At 39.9% G+C, this 22345-nt stretch overlaps 1 long non-coding RNA gene across 1 annotated transcript; it reads left to right on the top strand.

Moving 5' to 3' along the window:
* Positions 1–3251: 3251 nt before the first annotated feature.
* On the top strand, positions 3252–15096 carry LOC121873757. Its single transcript, XR_006090303.1, has 3 exons — positions 3252–3398; positions 6227–6427; positions 14569–15096. It is a non-coding gene; the product is annotated as an uncharacterized LOC121873757 (long non-coding RNA).
* The last annotated feature ends 7249 nt before the right edge of the window (positions 15097–22345 follow it).

Raw genomic sequence — 22345 nt, 5'->3', positions numbered from 1 at the left:
AACCTTGTCAATTATTTTACACCATTGGGTAACTGTATTCTGATACCTTAACCCACTATTATACACTACTCGCTTTCTATTATGATCCAAAGAAATGTTAATAGAAATAACGATATATGATGAACCGTTCAAAAAAAAATCTTTAGTGAACGTATGATAGAGCCTAAGATGTGTCCATAAAGATCTACTTATTCCAACACAACCCACTTCCATACATAAACAACCCACCTCCACCACACACACAACCCACCTCCACCACACACACAACCCACCTCCTCCATACTCTTGTCTGCCTTCCACCACGCACTACACCAAGTACACTATTGATACTACATCATCATCACTACATCAACTAACAACGTCCACTACATTATTTACACTACACTATCCATACATCACCATCACTACATCCACTACACTATCTATAGTACATCCACTACACTATCTACAGTACATCCACTACACTATCTACACAGTACATCCACTACACTATTTACAGTACATCCACTACACTCTCTACAGTACATCTACTACACTATCCACAGTACATCCACTACACTACAGTACATCCACCACACTATCTACAGTACATCTACTACACTATCCACAGTACATCCACCACACTCTACAGTACATCCACTACACTATCTACAGCACATCCATTGCACCATCTACAGCAGCACATCCACTACACCATCTACAGCACATCCACTACACCATCTACAGTACATCCACCACACCATCTACAAAAGTACATCCACCACACCATCTACACAGTACATCCACTACACTATTTACAGTACATCCACCACACCTCTACAAGTACATCTACTACACCATCCACAGTACATCCACCACACACCATTCACAGTACATCTAATACACTATCCACAGTACATCCACTACACTATCTATAGTACATCCACTACACTATCTACAGTACATCCACTACACTATCTACAGTACATCCACTACACTATTTACAGTACATCCACTACACTCTCTACAGTACATCTACTACACTATCCACAGTACATCCACTACACTACAGTACATCCACCACACTATCTACAGTACATCTACTACACTATCCACAGTACATCCACCACACTCTACAGTACATCCACTACACTATCTACAGTACATCCACTGCACTATCTACAGTACATCTACTACACTATCCACAGTACATCCACCACACTCTACAGCACATCCACTTACACTATCTACAGCACATCCACTGCACCATCTACAGTACATCCACCACACCATCTGCCAGTACATCCACTACACCATCTACAGCACATCTACTACACCATCCACAGCACATCCACCACACTCTACAGTACATCCACTACACTCCACAGTACATCTACTACACTATCCACAGTACATCCACTACACTACATCCACCACACTATCTACAGTACATCTACTACACTATCCACAGTACATCCACCACACTCTACAGTACATCCACTACACTATCTACAGTACATCCACTGCACTATCTACAGTACATCTACGACACTATCTACAGTACATCCACTGCACTATCTACAGTACATCCACTACACTATCTACAGTACATCCACTACACTATCTACAGTACATCCACTACACTATCTATAGTACATCCACTACACTATCTACAGTACATCCACTACACTATCTACAGTACATCCACTACACTATTTACAGTACATCCACTACACTATCTACAGTACATCCACTACACTATCTACAATACATCCACTACACTATTTACAGTACATCCACTACACTCTCTACAGTACATCCACTACACTATCTACAGTACATCTACTACACTCTCTACAGTACATCCACTACACTATTTACAGTACATCCACTACACTCTCTACAGTACATCCACTACACTATTTACAGTACATCCACTACACTCTCTACAGTACATCCACTACACTATCTACAGTACATCCACTACACTATCTACAGTACATCCACTATACTCTACAGTACATCCACTACACTATCTACAGTACATCCACTACACTCTCTACAGTACATCCACTACACACTCTACAGTACATCCACTACACTATCTACAGTACATCACACTATCTACAGTGCATCCACTATACTCTACATCTACACTATCTGGTATCCACTACACTCTCTACAGTACATCCACTACACTATCTACTAGTGCATCCACTACACTATTTACAGTGCATCCACTACTATCTACAATTACATCCACTACACTATCTACAATTACATCCACTACACTCTACATCTTTACACTATCTACAGGTACATCCACTACACTCTAATTGCAATCACTACACTATCACGTACATCCACTACACTCTCTAGCTACATTCACTGCACTATCTACAGGTACATCCACTACACTCTACAATTGCATCACTACACTATCTACAGTACATCCACTACACTCTCTACATTACATTCACTACACTATCTACAGTACATCCACTACACTATCTACAGTACATCCACTACACTCTCTACATTACATTCACTACACTATCTACAGTACATCCACTACACTATCTACAGTACATCCACTACACTCTCTACATTACATTCACTACACTATCTACAGTACATCCACTACACTATCTACAGTACATGTAGGTTTGTTTTAGGTTATCATATTGTAGGAAGAATATTGTGAAACTACAGCTCCTCCGCGACTTACGACGGGATTAGGGACCCAAATCCAGGTCGTAAGTCGGAAATGCTTAAATTATACACAAAATCTAAAATAGGTGTCTCTTTTTCTTCTCAGCACCACAAAACACTCACTTTTAAGCTTGCCAGCCATTTTAAAGTGAATTTTGTCTGTGTACTGACTTTGGGACTCAAAAACACGTAAGTTGACCAAATTTTGGTACAACTGAGGCAGATCTTAAGTGCGGGTGGGCGTAAGTCGAGTAGGTTGTAAGTCGGGGAGGAGATGCACTATAGTATATAACAAGATTCATGATTCTCTAGAACCTTTATATGAAGTTTTTAGGTCACTTGAAATACATAAACCAAACGAGTTCATTCTTGCTTCCAATGTTTTTTTCAGTAGCCACTGTATAAATGTTTTTAAATCTAACTTTCTTCATAAATTCATGCCACTACCTGCCGGGAATTCCCCACTGGATAATTAGTTGAACTTCCCCTCACAGCAGAAACCTAGCCACTAGAGTGCACTACAGGTATATTGGTGTTGCTACTGATAATTTGGCTTATATGTCAACATATTTTCGGATTTATTCCAGATGATGATTGATCCTCCACTGGCAATTTCATTTGGACACTGTAAGGAGGATAAGAAGAAGTGTGGGATATTGTACAGAGGATTACAAAATAGTTTGGTGGTCTGAAGATTAGAGAAAAGGGTAAATATTCGTTTAATGGCTGTGGCTCTTTTTCTTATGAGAATATATATATATATATATATATATATATATATATATATATATATATATATATATATATATATATATATATATATATATATATATATATATATATCTCTCTCTCTCTCTCTCTTATTTTTTTTTTTTTTTTTTTTTTTTTATGTGATTTACTCAAATCTGATCTTCATTTTTGGGGCAAATGAACGTTCTTTGTAAAACAAAATTGACTTGGGTATACTGTATTATGATGTACAGAACCTGTACTAGGGTTTATTAGGGTATACAGTACAGTATTAGAAAGTACTGTTGTAAGGGGGGGGTTGTTTCCCTTTACTACTCTCTTCTTATCCTTATTCTTTTTATTCTTCAATATAGTTATATACTTATATTTTTATTTCAAATATTTCTTATATTTATTCTCTTCTGTTATTATTCTTCAATACTTATATTCTTGCTTATATTTTCTAAGTCACCAATTTGTAAGAGTCCTGTTTTCCTCTGTATACTGTTTTGATCTAGTTATATTCTAAACCATGGATTAGTGTGGGAAACCATGTTATTCGTTTTATAACACTTATTATACTTACAACGGTAGCCTGCCACCACCCAGACTTTTATTAGAATATAACATATCTCATGGAACTGTTAGGTAGCCTGCTAGCGAACTTCTAGGCACGTGAGTTACTAGTTATTTTCTGAGAACCATTGTGTAGAAGGAATAGAATGGTGATACTTGTAGTTTACTAATTTAATATTTATTAACATATGGAGTGAATAAGATGTTAATTAATTACACTCAGATCAGACTGGACCGCTTTGGTTTTACTTTAAATTAATAGTAAAATAGATCAGTCTTGATTTCAACATTATACACTCATGATATTGCTTCATTGTCAATACAGATGATTACATAACACACTCGACAAAATCCAAAATTAAGGTGGTATCAAACACCTCCTGTTAGTTCGGAATGAACAACGTGGCACTTTAACTAGCATTCAATGGTAGTACACCTGGTTGGTGGACTCAACTCCTATAATCAACATATAATGAGACAAAACTCATATGAAGAGGTAAGGTAGGAGTTTATAGTAGTAGAATCGTATAGTGAGGGAAGTAGGTAGCGTGACTTGAGGGTGTGGGGGTGACTATGTATATTAACACAGGCTCAGTACAAGTGTAGTATATAAAACACAAATGCGTGTTACAGCTTTATTTTACTAGTTGCTTAGAGGGAATTAATGGGGGGATTCGTACACAGGGTATGATAGACTATGATATTTTCGTGTAACTTCACAAGTCGATCGTTGGGAGGTTCGGGATCACCGCACTTATACCGCCTACACAGCCAGCAATTACTTTTACACGTTGAGTTGACAGCACTCTGTCGATGGACCCGGCTGAGACCTCGTTACCCTTAGTGACAGACTTCTTTGATGAGCGGGACTGGGGACGTCGTTGCTGGCCCTCCTTGGTTACAAGACTCTCTCTCTCTCCGAGAGGGCTACAGGTCCTATATATATTGGAGGAAGAGCTGTGGATGACCTCTCCTACTGAAGTGGGTGTGTCTTGACCGGGTTGTTGGGTTGGGTAACAGGGGTGCTGGCTGATTAGTGGGTCCTTGATCTCCCTTGGGTTAGGTCTGGACAGCTGTTTGTCCGGGTGTGGTCATGTCGCAGGTCAGTAGTACTTCCTAATTATTACCCCCCGGGGTGTTTTGGCCAGGTGTGGTTACCTTAACACAGTTATATCGGTTATATAGTAGGGTTACTCAAGTACTTAGTGGCCGGGGTCAGGTCTCTTGGGACTGTAGGATGTGTCGACTTGGTATGTTTGTTGCCACGTGGGCCTATACTAAATGTTATATGTGTTGTAATTCTCCGATGTAATCTGTGGTCTGATAACCAATCATTACAAACAGTACCGCTGGGACACCAACATTCATGAGTTCAATACTTAACCTGGGATAACTATATTTCTGCTAGTTAATCCCCAATCATAGATACAATAATACTGTGCCCATATAAGTGTAAAGAGTGCCCCAGGGTGTAACAACAAACGAAGAACGCTGTTAAGGTTGGTTGTAGTCCAACACACGGTGAGGGGTTCGGGCCCAGGGTGCGGACTCCCACAGTTTAATCCTGCCGAATTAACGACATCGTCCAATACAGCCAGCTGCTGGGTATTCAGCTAACACACACACTGTGCCTGAGATAATGATGGAGAAGCGAAAGAGAAAATGGGAAAACAGGGGACTCGGGCGTCTTGAAAACGGATGCCTCAGAGGGGAGACTCAATAAAGAAGGCATAGCTACATGTTTTGTGGGCTATGGAGCGTAATATGAATTGTCTGATTTTACGATAACTGGCGTGTACGGCCGTGGTCATTACACTGTAATTGGGTATACTGTACTGTACAGTACAGTATTAGGATGTACTAGAGTATATTAAGAAGTACTGTACTGTGCTATTAGGACATATGATGATGTAATAGGATATAATATAAGGGTATTTTATATGTATCTGGTTGTGAAATGCAGCAAAAAAAAAATGCCAGACTCAAGCATTGCCTCCAGTGTTATAAAACAGAAGAGCAGCAGCTGAAGGCTCAGACATTGTCACCAGAAACAATCTGGTGGTGACTCATACCAGTGTGGGGGAGGGGATGTATGGGGGACGCTTTCATGGCATCCTGAACCCAGGCAACAAGAATCATCTCTTGAATTTTGACGACCTCAGATGTGTGTCGTGCCAGGTGCATAATTGTATTAATTTAAATTAAAAGACTTTCAATTCTCTCACACCAGGCAGTGTCCAAAGGAAAGGCTGCAGTGGAACACAAACTTGCCGATTTGAAGAAGATGGAGCAGAACTGCATCACCTTAGTGTCGGTGGTGGGCACTCTTGGCGGCCTCATGATACTAGCAATCCTCGCTACCCTCTGCTTCTCTGTCAGCAAGAGACACTCAGGAATCAAAAAGACTCCCGTTAGCAGAGATAACAGGAAGGTAAGGCTGGATGGTTGTATGCTCAAGTCAAGATGACTATCAAACACACACAACACCGGAAATAGTCCTCGGTAACGACTCCGAGCTTGGTAGTGGCTCTGGCCTCTTTTCATTCTCAACAACTGCCTTGTTGACTACACTCACCATATTTTGGGGGTGTGGCCATATGAGGGCTGCTACTGCCACCATTTATGAGGGCTTGAACTCCCACCATTTATGAGGGCCTCTGTGTGCCAGTAACAATTCCTTTTACTCTTATATTTATCACCATTGGTAGCGTGACGATAGGAGGCTCGTGGGTAGGTGTAATGATAGTATCAAGCAATAGGGAAGAAATAACGGTAAATACTGTAGGTAAATAATAGACACAATTATACAAATACAAAGTTTATTTAAACATGAATATGAAATTAGAAGAAATAATTGGTTTGTACTAACAGACGAAATCTAGTACTAGGCCCTCAGGCTCAACATACTCACACCACTACTGGGTGGACATATTCAATACACTTCCAACCCTACTGGGTGGACATACTCAATAGCACAACTATGATAGTCACTTAGCACCATACATACTAGGGCAACTGCCACTACAACACTCAGTCGTCAGGTGTGTTACTCAAGCAACAGCCATGGGGTCCAGCCACCATGGAGTACTATCCGACGAACTCTGGAGATCCCAGTGGATTAATTCCACCACACAAATAGCCCTACTGAGTTAGACACTCATCCACCAATGATGGGGGCTGGTAGTGGTGTGTGGCTTGGTGATCCGGCGTCACCTCGTGGACCGAGCGTTAGGGCCAGACGAGCCAGCTATGGGGGCTATAGGTAGTCTGAAGTGTCTGACGGCCGGGTCTCACGAAGGTAACAGATCCTACTTGACCTCGGACATCTCCCCAGACATTGTGGATACAACATCCACCCTACAGACACGGCCTAGGCTGCGTTAGGGACCTGTATGGATGAAGGGACGGGCACTTACTAACGGGTGACAACAACATCACGTTTCAGGGGACGTTAAAGACGTAAATATGACTTCACTCAGAGCATATCAACTACGTTACTGTAACGCTTGCACAAGCAACTATTAATTGGGTCAAATCACTTAAAGAAGGGCAAATTACAACACAGAGTGGAATGGCATACCTGTATGGATGAAGGGACGGGCACTTACTAACGGTTAAAATGCCCGCGGCGCCCTCACTCAAACTAGGCCAGGGAGTCCAGCTACTCCTATTCCGATGAATTAATTTACGGTACACTCTGACGTTGAAATTGAGACTATGAACTCATTTTCATTCTCTACTATTATCTCAACTAACAATGCTCTGACTCAGCTATCGAAAGCAAAATTAAATTGATTACAAAGGAATGGATGGCAACAGGTCCCAGCATACAGCGTCTGTTCCCATAGACAAAGGCGGGGGAAACAGAGAAAACGGGGGACGTTTCCACTGGGAGACTCGGAAGGTTTTGTGGACGTTTGAGCGTAATATGAATCCTTAAGGTTTTCAGGTTAGCTCTTATCATGACCATTACAGCCAGAGATGACATTGTTTACATGGTACACACTTCCTCCTGGATAGGAAGTTGAGGGGGTGGGGGGTATCTTGCTGTCCCATGGTTCTGTACTGATACACCTGCCTCTACTACATTCCCCCAAGTCCGTCCCAGTTTTTCACCGAATCCTCCCTCTTTGCTTCAAGAGTTATTTGTGCTGTTCTCTCTGCACTACTGTGTGATCTGCACTTATGACTATGTCTCAAAATGCTGCGTTCCCTGCCTGTCTGATAAATTCCCACTTTTCCCCCATTCTCTAATTTTATACTGTATTGAGGGGATGGGACTTATTCTCCTGCTTCTTTCCTAGCATCGTCACTTCATTGGGGGTAGTACAGTATACAGGTTCAGAGCCTCTGTACAGATATTCAGAACCTTCATCTTGTCATGTATTTTCCTACTTTCAGCTTTCTCCGACTGACTCTTAGGAACTCCAAACACAGTTGTATTGTTCCTATGCTCAAGCCGATCACAGTGTTGCCCTCTCCCATATCAGAAGGCCTACCGGTTGTAATCTTTTCAAAACTTCTGTAGAGTCCCTAGCTGCTGCAAGGCCTGTTCAGATCCTACATTTCTTTGTCACCTTCTGAGGCCCTGCTGCAACCTGAGCGTAGCTTTTCTCTACTACTCCCTCTATCCTATCGGCAACTTCTTTAATCTTAGTGCTCTAGTTTGGTAACCACTGAGAATCCAGCTTTTATTTTTTACTATAAGTTTCTATTTCCCTTATGATCCTCAATAACCTTGATGACTTTGGTTGTACATTCAGGGCAATACCAGTAGCAGCCTCTATACTTTAGCACATTCTGTAGCATTATAAAGTTGAATGAAATTAAAAACTGAATACCATGATATGAGGATGGTAGTTTGATTGATTGAATGTGATAACAGAACACACCACTGCACTAACTTAATTTAATCAGACCAAACATAGTCAAATTTACTTTTAATTTAACTAATTCCAGCTTGATTTAATCTGCATTTTATGTGACTTATCCTAATCTAAGTTTTAACTAATTTAACTTGATCTTATAAAGCTTAATTTGAATTAACCTCATCTAAGCAGTTCAAACTTAACCCCTAACATACTTTAAGGTGACCTATCCTAATCCAACTTAGCTTAACATGACTTTATGCTAACCCTAACTTACTATAATCCATCCTAATTTCACATTTACTTCAGATTACTATTAAACCTGTACAAACTCTCTTTGGATTTTTGTCTATGTTCCAACAATAATGTACATAGCTTGTAGGCATAAGTTAATCATTCTACAGTATTGTACAGGTATCTTTAAGACCCAGAAAATATTAAATTTTAATCTGTCATTAGTACAGCTCCTCTCCGACTTACGACCTACTCGACTTATGACCACCCGCACTTACGACCTGCCTCGGTTGTACCAATATTTGGTTAAATTGTGTATTTTCAAGTCCCAACGTCGGTACACAGACAAAATTTTTGTTTGTAATTCACTTTAAAATGGCTGGCAAGCTTAAAAGTGAGTTTTTTGGTGCTGAGAAGAAAAATAGACACCCATTTTAGATTTTCTATGTAATATTTAAGCATATTCGACTTACGACCATTTTGACTTAGGACCTGGATTTGGGTCCCTAACCCTGTCGTAAGTCGGGGAGGAGTTGTGTATGAAATTCTTATGTACTGCAAGTTTCCAGCCTCCTTAACACCCTCTCGGTAACACTTTTAACCTTTATTTTTTTACTTTTATCCTCTTCGCCACTGATCGGCTCGTTAGCCGCTTGGGCGATCGGTCATTCTCTGATTACTTTTCCTTTTCATTTATCCTCTTCACCAAAAGATCGGCTCGCTAGCCGCCCGGGCGATCGGTCACGTCTCTGTCACGCACTGTTGGCAAATACTGGGCATGCACCGGCTCCTGAATGTACCTGAACCCGCTCCAGTGTTGATCAAGTCTTGTCTTGAAAGAGCTCACACTCGGTGCCGTCACAACACTCTCTGGTAGATTGTTCCAAGAGTTTACAACCCTCACTCCGAAAAGTTTGCCCTCACAGTTTTCTGGACTTGCGGCTTCTTCAATCTTGAGCTGTGACCCCTTGTGGGGCGAGCGTCCGCCAGCTCCAAGTAAGGACACTCGACTGATTAGTGCCCCCTGAGATGCTTATACACCTCAACTGGGTTACCCCTTGCTCGTCTGTAATATAAGCTAGGCAAGTTCTGGCGCTCCAATCTCTCAGGGTAGCTGAGGTGCCGAAATGCAGGCACCAGTCTGGTGGTCCTCCTTTGAACATTTTCAACCAACTGACAGTCCATAGCATATCTCAGGGACCAGACTGAGTGACACTACTCCAGATGGGGAAGCACTTCACTCTTGAAGATCGTTACGAGGGACGGACCATCTAGATATCTGAACGACCTTCTTATAAGACCCAATAATTTATTTGCCTGGTTTACTTTCTTCTCACAATGGCCCGAAAACTTCAGCTCATTGTCAACATACACACCTAGGTCCTTCTCACATTCAGTCTCGACTAGTGCAGTTTCTTCATCCCGTTGGAACATATGATACGCCTCCTTACCGTTGGTACGCCCCAAGTGCATCCTCTTACACTTCGTGACATTGAATCTCAGCAGCCATTCCTTCGACCATTCCTGGAACCCACAGAGGTCCTTCTGCAGCTCTTCACAGTCAGCGTCATCGGCAAACATTTGTATGGAGGAGTGTACAATGTCAGGCATGTCATTTATGAAACAAACAAACAACAGCGGGCCCAATACACTGCCCTGTGGTACCCCACTTGTGACAGGTACGGATGACAATTTCGTGCCATTAATCACCACACACTGCTTGCGGTCATGTAGAAAGTCTTCTATCCATGCAAGGACATTTCTCCGAATTCCATACCCTTCCAGTTTGATTTTCAGCCTTTCATGGGGTACACTGTCGAAAGCCTTGGCAAAATCTAGGTAAATATTGTCGATATTACCACCCCATTCCAGAATATGGGTCCAAATATCCAATACCTTGAGCAATTGTGTTAAGCAGGAGCGCCCTGGCATAAAACCGTGTTGGCAATCCTTTACAAGATTGTTTCGCATTAGATGTTCCATTGCGGCATCTCTGATAATACTCTCAAGTACCTTACATATTATGCTGGTCAGGCTCACTGGTCTATAGTTGTTCGTGGAGTGCCGATATCCCTTCTTGAAGATAGGACTCACATAAGCCACTTTCCATTCACTGGGGACAGTGAAGTTGTTTATCATGTGTGTTATAAGAGGAAATACAACACTAGATAAGAGCATCATCCAATTCACTAACATTTGAAATATATATTTTGTCTTATTCCTTAGTACAGTTCAGTAGTGATATCCCCATTAGCCGGAATAATTAGTTCAGAGCTCTTCCGAGGATGAGAGATTTCCGGGTAATGAGATGATTCTCTCAAACCCGGAAATATTTCAGAATTTTTCCGGGTACTGGGAAAACTTTCTCGGAATTTTCCAGAAATTACGCATTACTGTATTTCATCCTAGAATTTAACTCCCAGACCCAGAAAAAACAATTAGGAAGTTTCCAGAATTTGTCAGAGCTACGCATTATTTCATCCTCTGAATTTGACCCCAGACTCAGTTTCTAGAAGTTTTCTCAGAATTTTCTGTAAAATTTGCTTGATTTTCAACCTCGAAAACTTGTTCACAGACCCGGAATTGAGAGAATTTTGTTACGGAAAAATTCTGAGTCATTTTTAATTCCGGGTACAGTTCTGTATTGGAGGGTTTCAGCTAATGGAGATATTACTTTATGAATTACTGAGACAAGTCCTTGTACCCGTCCATTGTATAGGGTATGCTGTAGCCTCCTCTTAACTTAACCCAATCTCAGTACAGTGCTGTACAAGCACCAGCAGTTCAGGATGACTGGCAGTAAGCGGTTATCTCCTTACCTTTAACAACCTGTATGGTAGCTGATTAGTGCTGGTAAATATACAGCATATATTGTAAGCTTCACTTAAAAACAACCTTCCTCTTTTAATATTGACCTCTCTTCCCAAAGAACTAACCTGGAGGGACCATCATTTCATATTTCAAGTTTTACAAGAGTAGGGCCAAAGCTGTGAGTGCAACAGATTTACATAGAGATGGTTAAACTAACAGATGCACTTTACATGATCAAACTTACAGCTCAGCATGCAGCACAAGGCTCTAGGTGACCTGTGGTGTAATGGTCAGCATGCTCACCTCGCAAGCGAGTGGACCCGGGTTCGATCCCCGGGCAGGGTGAAACTACTGTATGGGCAAGTTTTTCTATGCCATTTGCCTCTGTCTACCCAGCAGTAATGGGGAACTGGATGTTAATCGATTTGTGGATTATGTTTCGGGTTAATGGTTAGCCAGTGGAGTTGGCGAGTTGTCCACTTTTCTCGGACTATTCCTCGACAATGGGTCATGCAACTCACTAACTTAGGGTGTGGTTAATGTGTTGGTGACCGCTTATTTAGGGTGTGGTTATTGTGATGGCGACAGCTTCTACACCTTAAACAAATTGACTCCTAGGTGGCCCTAAGGCCGGCCATCCTCGTTACACGAGGGGCAACCATTATAGTGACCATGTCAAGGCCTTCACTCAGCAATCATTAACTGAGTATTATGGAAGAGTGTCCTTTAAGTTTTTACCCAATTATAATATATTGAAACACACAATTCAATATGAAGTGAGGAGGTTAATTTGATACAACACTTCTCTCCTGTCTTATAGGTTGCTGGTTCATAGTTAGGGCACCTCCAGTCCACCTAGCTGTGAATGGGTACCTAACTTACCAGTTGGGAAAGTGAAGGTGAGAGAATGCAATGCCGGACACATTGTCTTTGTGTATCAGAGGCTTAGTCTTAAGTGAGCCATCAGGCCTATGAGAGTTTTTCACTCCACATAATGAAAAATACATTTATTTTTCAAACGATGACTTTTCTATTTGAATTATTCCTCATGCAGATCAAAGTGTGTTTCTAATCAATACTTAATGACTAACCACCCAAATGGCTCTCAAGCCGATCAGTGGCAAAGAGGATAAAAGTAAAAAAGAAAATGGACCTGGTGTAAGTGTTCTTGAGTTATAGTAGCTAGGTGTTATGTAGACTGACCATTGAAACTTACCAAGCCATTGGACAGATTTATATTGAATGCTTTTGTCGACCTATTGTGATGTAGATGGATTTTTTATGTGTTAGGGATTTTTTTATTTATTTTTTGCATGTTGGAGAGGATTTTTTACATTTTGTGATGATAGTCCTTTAAGGAACTTACCAGATTTTGATTACTCTACCTTGTTATTATATGAAACGTGAGACTGTTCTCATGTATTGAATGTAAGACTCGGGGAAAATTAGACAAGCAATTTATATAATATAACTTGGTTCATTAATGTTCACAACTGAATACAAGTGACAGCATGTCACCATTACTTCACTGTTGTCTGCTAACCTCTGTAGCACTGCAGACATCACCATTGTCAGATAATCACCATCAGTCCACACTTCCTCATAGACACCATCAATATCTGTTGTGGTGTGGTGGTAAGAAGTTACAGACAGCTTCTTGGTGCTTGTAGCGGTCTTGGTGTATGGTGGGCTAGTGTAGCGACTGCATGGTGTGTTGTTGGGACTGGTAATGACTGCCCACACTCCTGGTGAAATTGGTGTTCCTCCAGTTGTCAGTTCTCCCTGCTCTCCTCTCCCCCATTCTTTATACCACACTCTGGAACAGGAGCAACCAATCAGCTGAGGTTACACATACAGTAGTAGGAACCAGTTGGAAATTTAGGTTACAATTCTGGACAGTCTCGACCCTTTATTCATTTTATGGTGAATCCTTTGAGTTTAAGTTTAAACTTTGAACCCCAAGCTCCAGTCTCGAATCCCCAAACCTCAGGAATTACAGAACCCACAACCCTTTGATACGAAGCCCCCTTATCCACAAGATCCTGAACTCATTGAATCTAGAAAATAATGTTATTTCATCACATGTTTGTTTGGGAGGATTTTTTAAGTTTGGGGGATGGCGTTTTGACGTGTGAGGGCGGGGTTTTGACGAGTGTGCAGTCATTTTTTCATGTTTTGGGATAGAGATGTTTTGTCGCAGGAGATATTAGTTAGGTATCTACAAGGTGGGGGGAATTCTTGTGGGAAATTTTGAGGGGTATTTTTCCACATATATCATGTAAATTACATTAACCTGTATATACAATATGGGAAGTATTTTTGTGTGAATACCAGTATAGAGCTGTACTGTACATTGATAAATTAAATACTCAAAGGTTTTTCATATGCATATCCTTATACAAGTGCTCCTCTACTTAAGGACGTTCAACTTACAAACTTTCGGAGATACAAACATCATCACTGATGGGGGGGGGGGGTTACCTGTCAGAACAGGTGTTTAATGTGGATGAGACTGGATTATTTTGAAGAAAATTTCAGATAGAACAAATATTGCCTAAGAACAGAAGAGTGAGCCAGGTTTTAAGGCTGTATTAAAGGGTATAGCTGTACTAAATATCCATAATATTTTCATTTTTTACAATATGTTTTGTATCTACAGAAGTAAAGTTGGACGGACAAACAAGCCTCAGGAACTAACTCGTTCGTAAGTAGAGGAGCATCTATATACAGGTGGGTGATGATTTATTCTTGTCAAAAAATTATCAATGAAGGAACTGTTTTCTCCATGTATAAACTTTGATTGATCAAACTTTCAGTAAGTTGTTAGCAGGGATGGCATAAGGATGCTATTGGAAAAAAATATTTTCTGCTTGTTGGTTATCCTTGGTCATATTGACTAAATGTCAGTTATGGATAAATAATAAATTAGATGCTTTTTCAGCAGATGCAGCTCACCAACTTACAATAGGCTAACTTAACTTACAACGTGCTTTCAGTAGTCTATGTTGAACCATATGACAGTCATCTGAGTAAAAACTCGCACAATATTCATTGACTGTCCTATGTGTTAGACTTTACCGCCATTGGTGAATAGAATTTTAGTTTTACATTTGTAAATATTATTTAAAACATATATGAACAGCAAATAAGTGTTGCTTTCATATTCATATGTAGAGAAATGACATATGTTTTCACATGTACGCACTTACTGTACATACATTGGCGTTCTCAATCGTCTCGCCTTATTTCTTTACCATTAGTGGTTAGCTACTTCTAGTGTTCCATTTATTAACATTAAATAGCATTACTTAAAACATACATACAGGTATTAAATTTTTTTAAATTAAGTTCACTACAGCCACAAGCAGGGTCTTATTTTCTTCAGTTTCTTATGTAGAACCATCGTCACTCACGAAAACAATGCTTCTACTTATTATTAATGAATTGCATTGTTCATTTCACATATATAAACGTTAATTCAATGAAATACATATTCAGTAATAAACAATAATGAATCTTTTGTACATATTCTTAAGATAAATGACTTTCCTTGGGCCCCATCCCTGCTGGGTGAGCTACCCCATTATACAAGTTCTGTATACCTTGTACTGGTGTTCCAAATATATCCCAAATCCGAGACCCCTAAATCCCCAAGCATTTTGGATAAAGGATACCTAACCTGTACTTGTGTTTATGTGCAGTTGTGTACAGTACTGTACTACAGTATTTAAAACATCAAATACACTGTACCCATTAGTTTTAATTCACATTTAAATAAATTTTTTCGAGAATATGGAGCAGCTTTATTATTTAAGCATATTATCCGTATCTTGTGTTTGGGCACAGGAGGTCATGTTGTAGATTTGGTTCAAATTCATCAGAGACGCTGTGTTGTACTGTACTGTACTGTACTGTACTGTACTGTACTGTTTTTAAATACTGATTAAGGATCTTGATTCGGAATGCAAAAATGTCACAAATTAGCGTTAATTATGACCCTTGAATTAATTAAACAAATTTACAGTATAGTGTATTTATCTAAAGGTGGACATTTATGTAAATGTGTTTGTGTGCATTTATATTTATTTAAGAGAGTTTGTTTGTACGGTACATGTATTTGTTTAAATGTGCGTGTGTGTGTGTTTTGTATAAATGTTTGACTTTTAGTGTAAAGGTGTTTGTGTTGTCATGTAAAACCATACAAGCAGTTGTGTAACACAAGGTGTAACACAACAAATCTGAAGATTAGTTATTGCTGAAACTTGTCTCAAAATTACTTAATTTGGATGATAAATAAATAATTACTTTATTTGCCTTAATGGCCACCCACTAGAGGTGGTCAGGGTGAGGAAAGGAGGCCAGTTGCTATGTAGGATCCTTCCATCGTTCTTGATAGTCTTGTCTCGGGTTATTTTTATTCTGTATGATAAGTTGCCAAGCTTAGAGTCATGTCCCATTATTTTGGTGGTGCGTGACATGGCCCAGATTCATGTTTTCCATCTTTTTCAAGAGTTTGAATGTCTATGAGTTGTGCCCTGTTGTGTCTTGTCAGATGGGTTGTTAACCCCAAGGCCCTCAATTTATTTGGATTATTAGGATGACATAATTCAAGAATCATCTTAGTCACTGTGTTCAACCTTTCTAAGGATGTTAGGGTTTTCTGGAGGTAGGGTTTCCATACCTGTACCGTGTACAGTAATCCAGACTGGGACGTACGTGATATTTGTACAATTGAAGGGTCATTTTCATGTCTTTGTTTTTGAAGGTATGCTTTATAATTCACAATTCTTGGTTGGCTTTTGTCACTGTTGCCCCCACTTAGAGCACTGCCTTCAGTGATTGATCTATCACAATACCAAGATCTTTCACTTTATTGAAAGTATCCAGGAAAGTGTTATTGACAGAATAGTGGGGATTTGGGTTGTTGTATCCTACATACAGTCTTACATTTTGCATTGTTAAAAATCTTTTACCAGTCTCAAGACCATTTGAACAGCTTTTGAGGATCTTTTTGCATGGCTGCAAATCGTCATGACTGTCACCTTCCCAAATATTTCTACGGCGAATATGTATAAAAACTTTAATGATATAAAAAATACAGTAATGTATTTTCGGAAATAAATTTTGTATATTCGTCCTGTAGCCATAGTTTTCTTATATATACTGTACCAGGAAATGTGAGGAATAATACCAACAAAACTTACTGTATTGTATTGTCAAAAAAAAGTAAATAAAAGCCAAATGAATGTTTAAAACACAGTCTCCATTTGCAGACACTCCCTGTTTCACCATAGTAACGAAGATGAGCTGGGACGCTGATTCCCTAGCAACGCGTCCCCCAACACACACACATACACACTGACCGTTTTCCCCTCACTCAGTCAGCTAACTCGTATAGAAAGAACTGTCAATTCCATTTATGTGTTTGCCCTTAGGACAATTATTTCTTTTACTTTTTTCACATTATGTATGTAGGATGGTGTGTGCGTGTGTAGTAGAGTAAAAATATATGAGGAAACTTACTTATATCTACCCGAAAATACAAGTTGAAAAACAACCATGCAACACGTCACAGCTTGGTCCAGTAGCCTGGTGGTTACAGTGATGAGTCTAACCTGGCTACAATACCAGGTTACAGATGACACTAACTAGTAGGGTGTGTCAATTTAGGGGGTGAACTGGCTAAATTGAAAATCGAGTAATTTGGTAGCAATTTATTGTAGTCTTTAAGCATGCAAAACAATATTCTGGCATAAATTTTTTTTATAATAAGTCCTACCTACATCAAATGGATTTTTAAATGTACATATTTGTGAATTTATAACATAACCAGCGTTTGCACACATGTTACTGTTTCAAGTTTCAAATTATTATATTTTATTATCCGTAGTCTATTTGAAAGTAACCAATGCCTTCATACTCTCTTTGCTTTGGTTTCTTGTCATCAGTAGTCTGCTTGCTATTTGTGCTTTGATATAACCTTCTCGCCTCTCGTGGCTGTAAACATGGCCCGCTGCTTCTGTGACCATTTTCACACATCTCTCCACACTTTGAGTGTGGGAAGGCCACTTCGGCACCTGCATTGGAGTCTCTTTAAGGTTTCTCAATTCTTGGCTAGTTAGACTTGTTGTCAATGGTGGCTCTAAGACTTCCAAACTCAAGTCAACCAATTCTGACAATTTGGTGGCATTGACGTTTATTGGGGGAACTTTTCTTGAATGAAACGAACAGTCTCCCAACTGGTCGTCATCTATTAGCGTTCCTCTAATCTTTAGAATGACTTCTACAGCCTCGGTTCGGAGATTGGTACATTGACTGCAAAGCATTGCTTGCAAAACTGCTTCTGATCGAGCATACCAAGCGGACCTTCTTGCCACAGGTAACACGATGTCCCTCACTACCTTCCTCTGTGTTCTTACTAGCTGCAATTGAAACAAAAGGTGATTGGGCCCATCCACCCACATAGGATTAAGTTTCACACTAAACCACTGGGGAAGATAAACTCCAATAATAAATTCAACAATTAACCTCAAATTCTTCAGCACTTTGCCCTTCAATTCGTGTTTGGAAATCCAAATCCTGCAGAAACGAAGAGCTGTAGTTAACCAACGGCTGTGACTGACAGGTCCAATCTCCAAGAGAGCCAATGACTGAGGCACTTCTCCTGATCTTATTGCTTGGGCAATACGATAAGCATAGGATTGATCTGTGCTGAGATCTTTGATGACTCCTTCAGACAACGCCGGAAGGGGAGGGCCAACTTCGACCTTTGGAAAGGTTGTATTTATTTCTAGTTGTGTTGCTTCATCCAGCATGATGCCAAGGGGACCTGACCACTTGTTGTTGCTCTTTGTAGGACCATCAAGTTCCTGGATGAGATGACGAAGAGGTAGCTCGCCTGTATGTAAATCACATACAATCCAAACAAGTCTTCTTCCTAGTTTTTTCTCTAAATGCGTCATTACACCCCCCTGCCATCCGGTGTTCACTGCAGTTGAATCTCCACCAACAGCCTGCAGTGAACTGCCAAGTCCTCTCTCCTGAACCCAACATAAAATATGATCAGCAATGACCTCTGCATGTTTCTTCCCTTCTACTTCAGTTTCGGGAGCAAAGTGAAACAAAAACCGACCACCAGGCTCAGAACAGACAGAGTAGTGTTCTTCTTTGATGAGACCTGGAAACTTTCTGTTCACTCCCTCTACTTCTAGCAAAACTTTTGTGTCATCTATTCTTCCATCAAACAAAAGACAGGAGAGCCCTCCCTCGCTTAAATCTTTTTCATGCTGATCAGATATTTCCTTCATTATTTTTTCTTGTGCTCTTCTAATTTTATTATGATCTATCACCAAAGATACATCCTCTCGGCTGATGAGGCCTGCATCTATCCAAGCGGCAGTTGCAATTTCTGCAGCCTCACGAAGTCCAGCATGGTGGCGAATACTAGCTAAAGCAATGTTTGAAATATTTCTTGTGTTGTATTTCATTTTCTTTGGTAAAGGTTCAGATGGCTCTTTGGAACTATCATCTGATGTTGCTTCCTGTTCATCAGAAGAACTATCAAAGAAGTGATAAACATCTTGACACAGCTCTTCCTCTCTTTGGATGGCTTCTTCACTCTTCATTTTCTTCTTTTGTTCCCTCTCTCGGATTTGTTCTCTCTTCTTGGCATTAGCAATCTGCTTCTTTGTTTCTGAATAATCTATTGAACCCATTTGCATACTTCCTTGGCCTTCTGCCTTTGTCCTCTGTGCCTTTATAAATTCAAGCTCTAAAACAGGGATCTTCTTTTCACGAGGACAACCACAATCAATGTGGGAATTATTTTCTCTCTTACCTGAGTGAGAACAGTTGGATTCAGAACATAATTGTATGGAGCACTTGCAGGTCAAAATGTCAAACAGAGTATCAAGTGTGTGCAGAAATTCATTTTTCCTGGCCAAGTTTCCTTTACCAAGTGATGTTTCAACTGCTTTGTGCCATAATTTCGTTAGTTTTAGCTCAATAGTTCGACACTGATTAATCACAGGTGGTTTGAATAGTGCATTAGCTTTTGTCCATTGATGCAGAAGAGGGACTATCATGTCATTTATGAGTTCTTTATCTGTATAGTTCCTTTTGTCCTTTGCATTTTTTTCTCGAAGGAGTAACCCTAATCTTAGCATGTCTCTCACTGTTGGAAGTTCTGATACAGGAAGCTCCTTCCCTTTACCAACTAGCAGGCTCAAGTGGGTTGACAACTGACTTCTTGTCTTCAATTTTGACATCTTCACACTATCTGACAAATAGAAAAATATTTCAATGTTTCATAATTCAATTGTTGTTTCAAAAAATATCAATTTGTTTATAAAAAATGCTGTAACAGAAATAACATAATAATTTCTAAGAACATAATGTTTTATACAATGATATAAGTAACTGCGACAATCAATATGCCCTACTTACAATAATTAAAATGTAGAATTCGTCTGGTAGAGTAGGTGCAAGTGCAATGAGAGCAAACCACCGTCTATGATATCTAGAAGGAGAGTGAGCCGGGCGCCTTATCCTCACGCTTGGTACAAGTCAAAACAAGAATTAAACTGTCCCACACGGAGAGCCTGTTCATGTTCATGTTCTGACATGCATATTGTACACAAGCTATAGAACCATAAAATACTCCATAATCCATATGCTTACATGAGATTAGTTAATATCAAGTGAATAATTCTAATCAAGTCTCATTAATTTGTTGAAATACTGATATTTGAAACTTTAAGGTATAATTGATGTAGGTGAGGGTTATTTCAATTCATTTTTGTTTGCTAATCTCAAGTTTAGACATAAAGAGGCACAATATTTTGACTACCAAATTTGATTTTTAACATGTTGACAAAATTGACACACCCTACTAACTAGTCACTCACTTGCTCCCTGGCTCCTGTTGCCAGGCTTATTATTGAAATACAGTACGTATAGGAGAAATACATACAGTATCTTGTCGTATAATTAGAAAACAGTGATGGGCACAGTGATAAACAAATTATATAAACCATATATTTACCTATGATAACATAATAAGAAACACTGTAACATAATAAGAAACATTATATCATTACTAGAGTGATTGAAATAATATTCCCCAAAACAACAGTTGATAACTCTTAGGCACCTATGTCCCTCTTGCTGATGTCTTGTTTATTTTAATTTTTTAATTCTTTTGGGGCAAATAATTTTGTCCAGTTTAAGCGATATCCGCCTCAGTTGGGTCCACCTTAACGAGGTTTTACTGTATATCTCAAACAGGATGGATTCAAGGGTAGATCCTTGTGCTACACCACTGAGAACCTTCTTCCATTCTGATTGTACACCATTTATGACCACCCTTTGTGTCCTGTGTTTGAATCAGTTGTTAATCCACTTCAAAATTTTGTTTATGATGCCATGTGGTTGGATTTTAGAGACTACCTGTGAATGTGGGACTTTGTCAAGTGCCCTAGAAAAATTCACGTACACTAGCGGTCAAAAGTTTGCTCGATCCCAAATGAGATAAAATAGCACACCCACATCAGACGATAGTCAGGGTAAGTCAGTTCAGAGACTGTTTCACCATGGGAGCAAAATTATGACCTCAACTGTACAACACATGCACTGGTAAGCCTTGATCCATGTAGTCTGTTACCATTTCAAGGAAAATGAGTAAATGTGTTAAACAGGATATTCTCTCCATGAAATTGTGTGATGCATTGATCAGTCAGGTGTTGGAAGAAGGCATCCCTCAGAGTTTACAGACTCAATGCATATAGTGAGTTGACATAAAGAAAGGGTCAGGTGTGTGTAGTGGTTGTGGGCCAGAGTTAGTTTTTCCCCAACGTGGACCCTTTTGACTCAACCTCAGTTGTCAAGAGTACAGTATGGTATATACTGAATGTTTTTTTTTTTTCTCTGGTGGGTCCTGTCATGTGTTGTGTGAGGGTGGGTCCTGTCATGTGTTGTGTGAGGAATTAGGAGGAGGTCAAGGAATTCTCCTCCAGCTTGTGTGGTAAAGGTCACCCAATCTACTGTCTCGTAATGAGAACTTGTCTTCTGGATGACTATGGAGTCTGCCACTTCTCCCTGTGAGGCTGAGTCATCCTTATAACACACACCTACTCTCACCTTGCTTTTGTTTTATGCTATGAGTTCACATCAAATAGATTCAGACAATATAATTTCATTTAGCTCATCATTACTGGTTACTGTCAGGTGCTCCGTAACATACAGTACAGTAGTACACCACCACCTCTTGTAGCCCTGTCCGTTCTGAGTGGTGGTTGATACCTGGTAGACAAAATTCACTGTGGAACACATCTTCTTAACCCCAGGACTCTGATGTCTGGCTGTTGTGTGTCCACCTGTGCAGCACTCAATAGTTCAGTCTTATTAACTAGACTTGTGTCATTCCTGTACCAACACCA

The sequence above is a fragment of the Homarus americanus genome, unplaced genomic scaffold (assembly GCF_018991925.1).
Source record: "Homarus americanus isolate GMGI-L3 unplaced genomic scaffold, GMGI_Hamer_2.0 scaffold6348, whole genome shotgun sequence".
Taxonomy (NCBI): domain Eukaryota; kingdom Metazoa; phylum Arthropoda; class Malacostraca; order Decapoda; family Nephropidae; genus Homarus; species Homarus americanus.
Note: the sequence above shows the minus strand (reverse complement) of the source record. Positions and strands in the feature narration are given on the sequence as shown.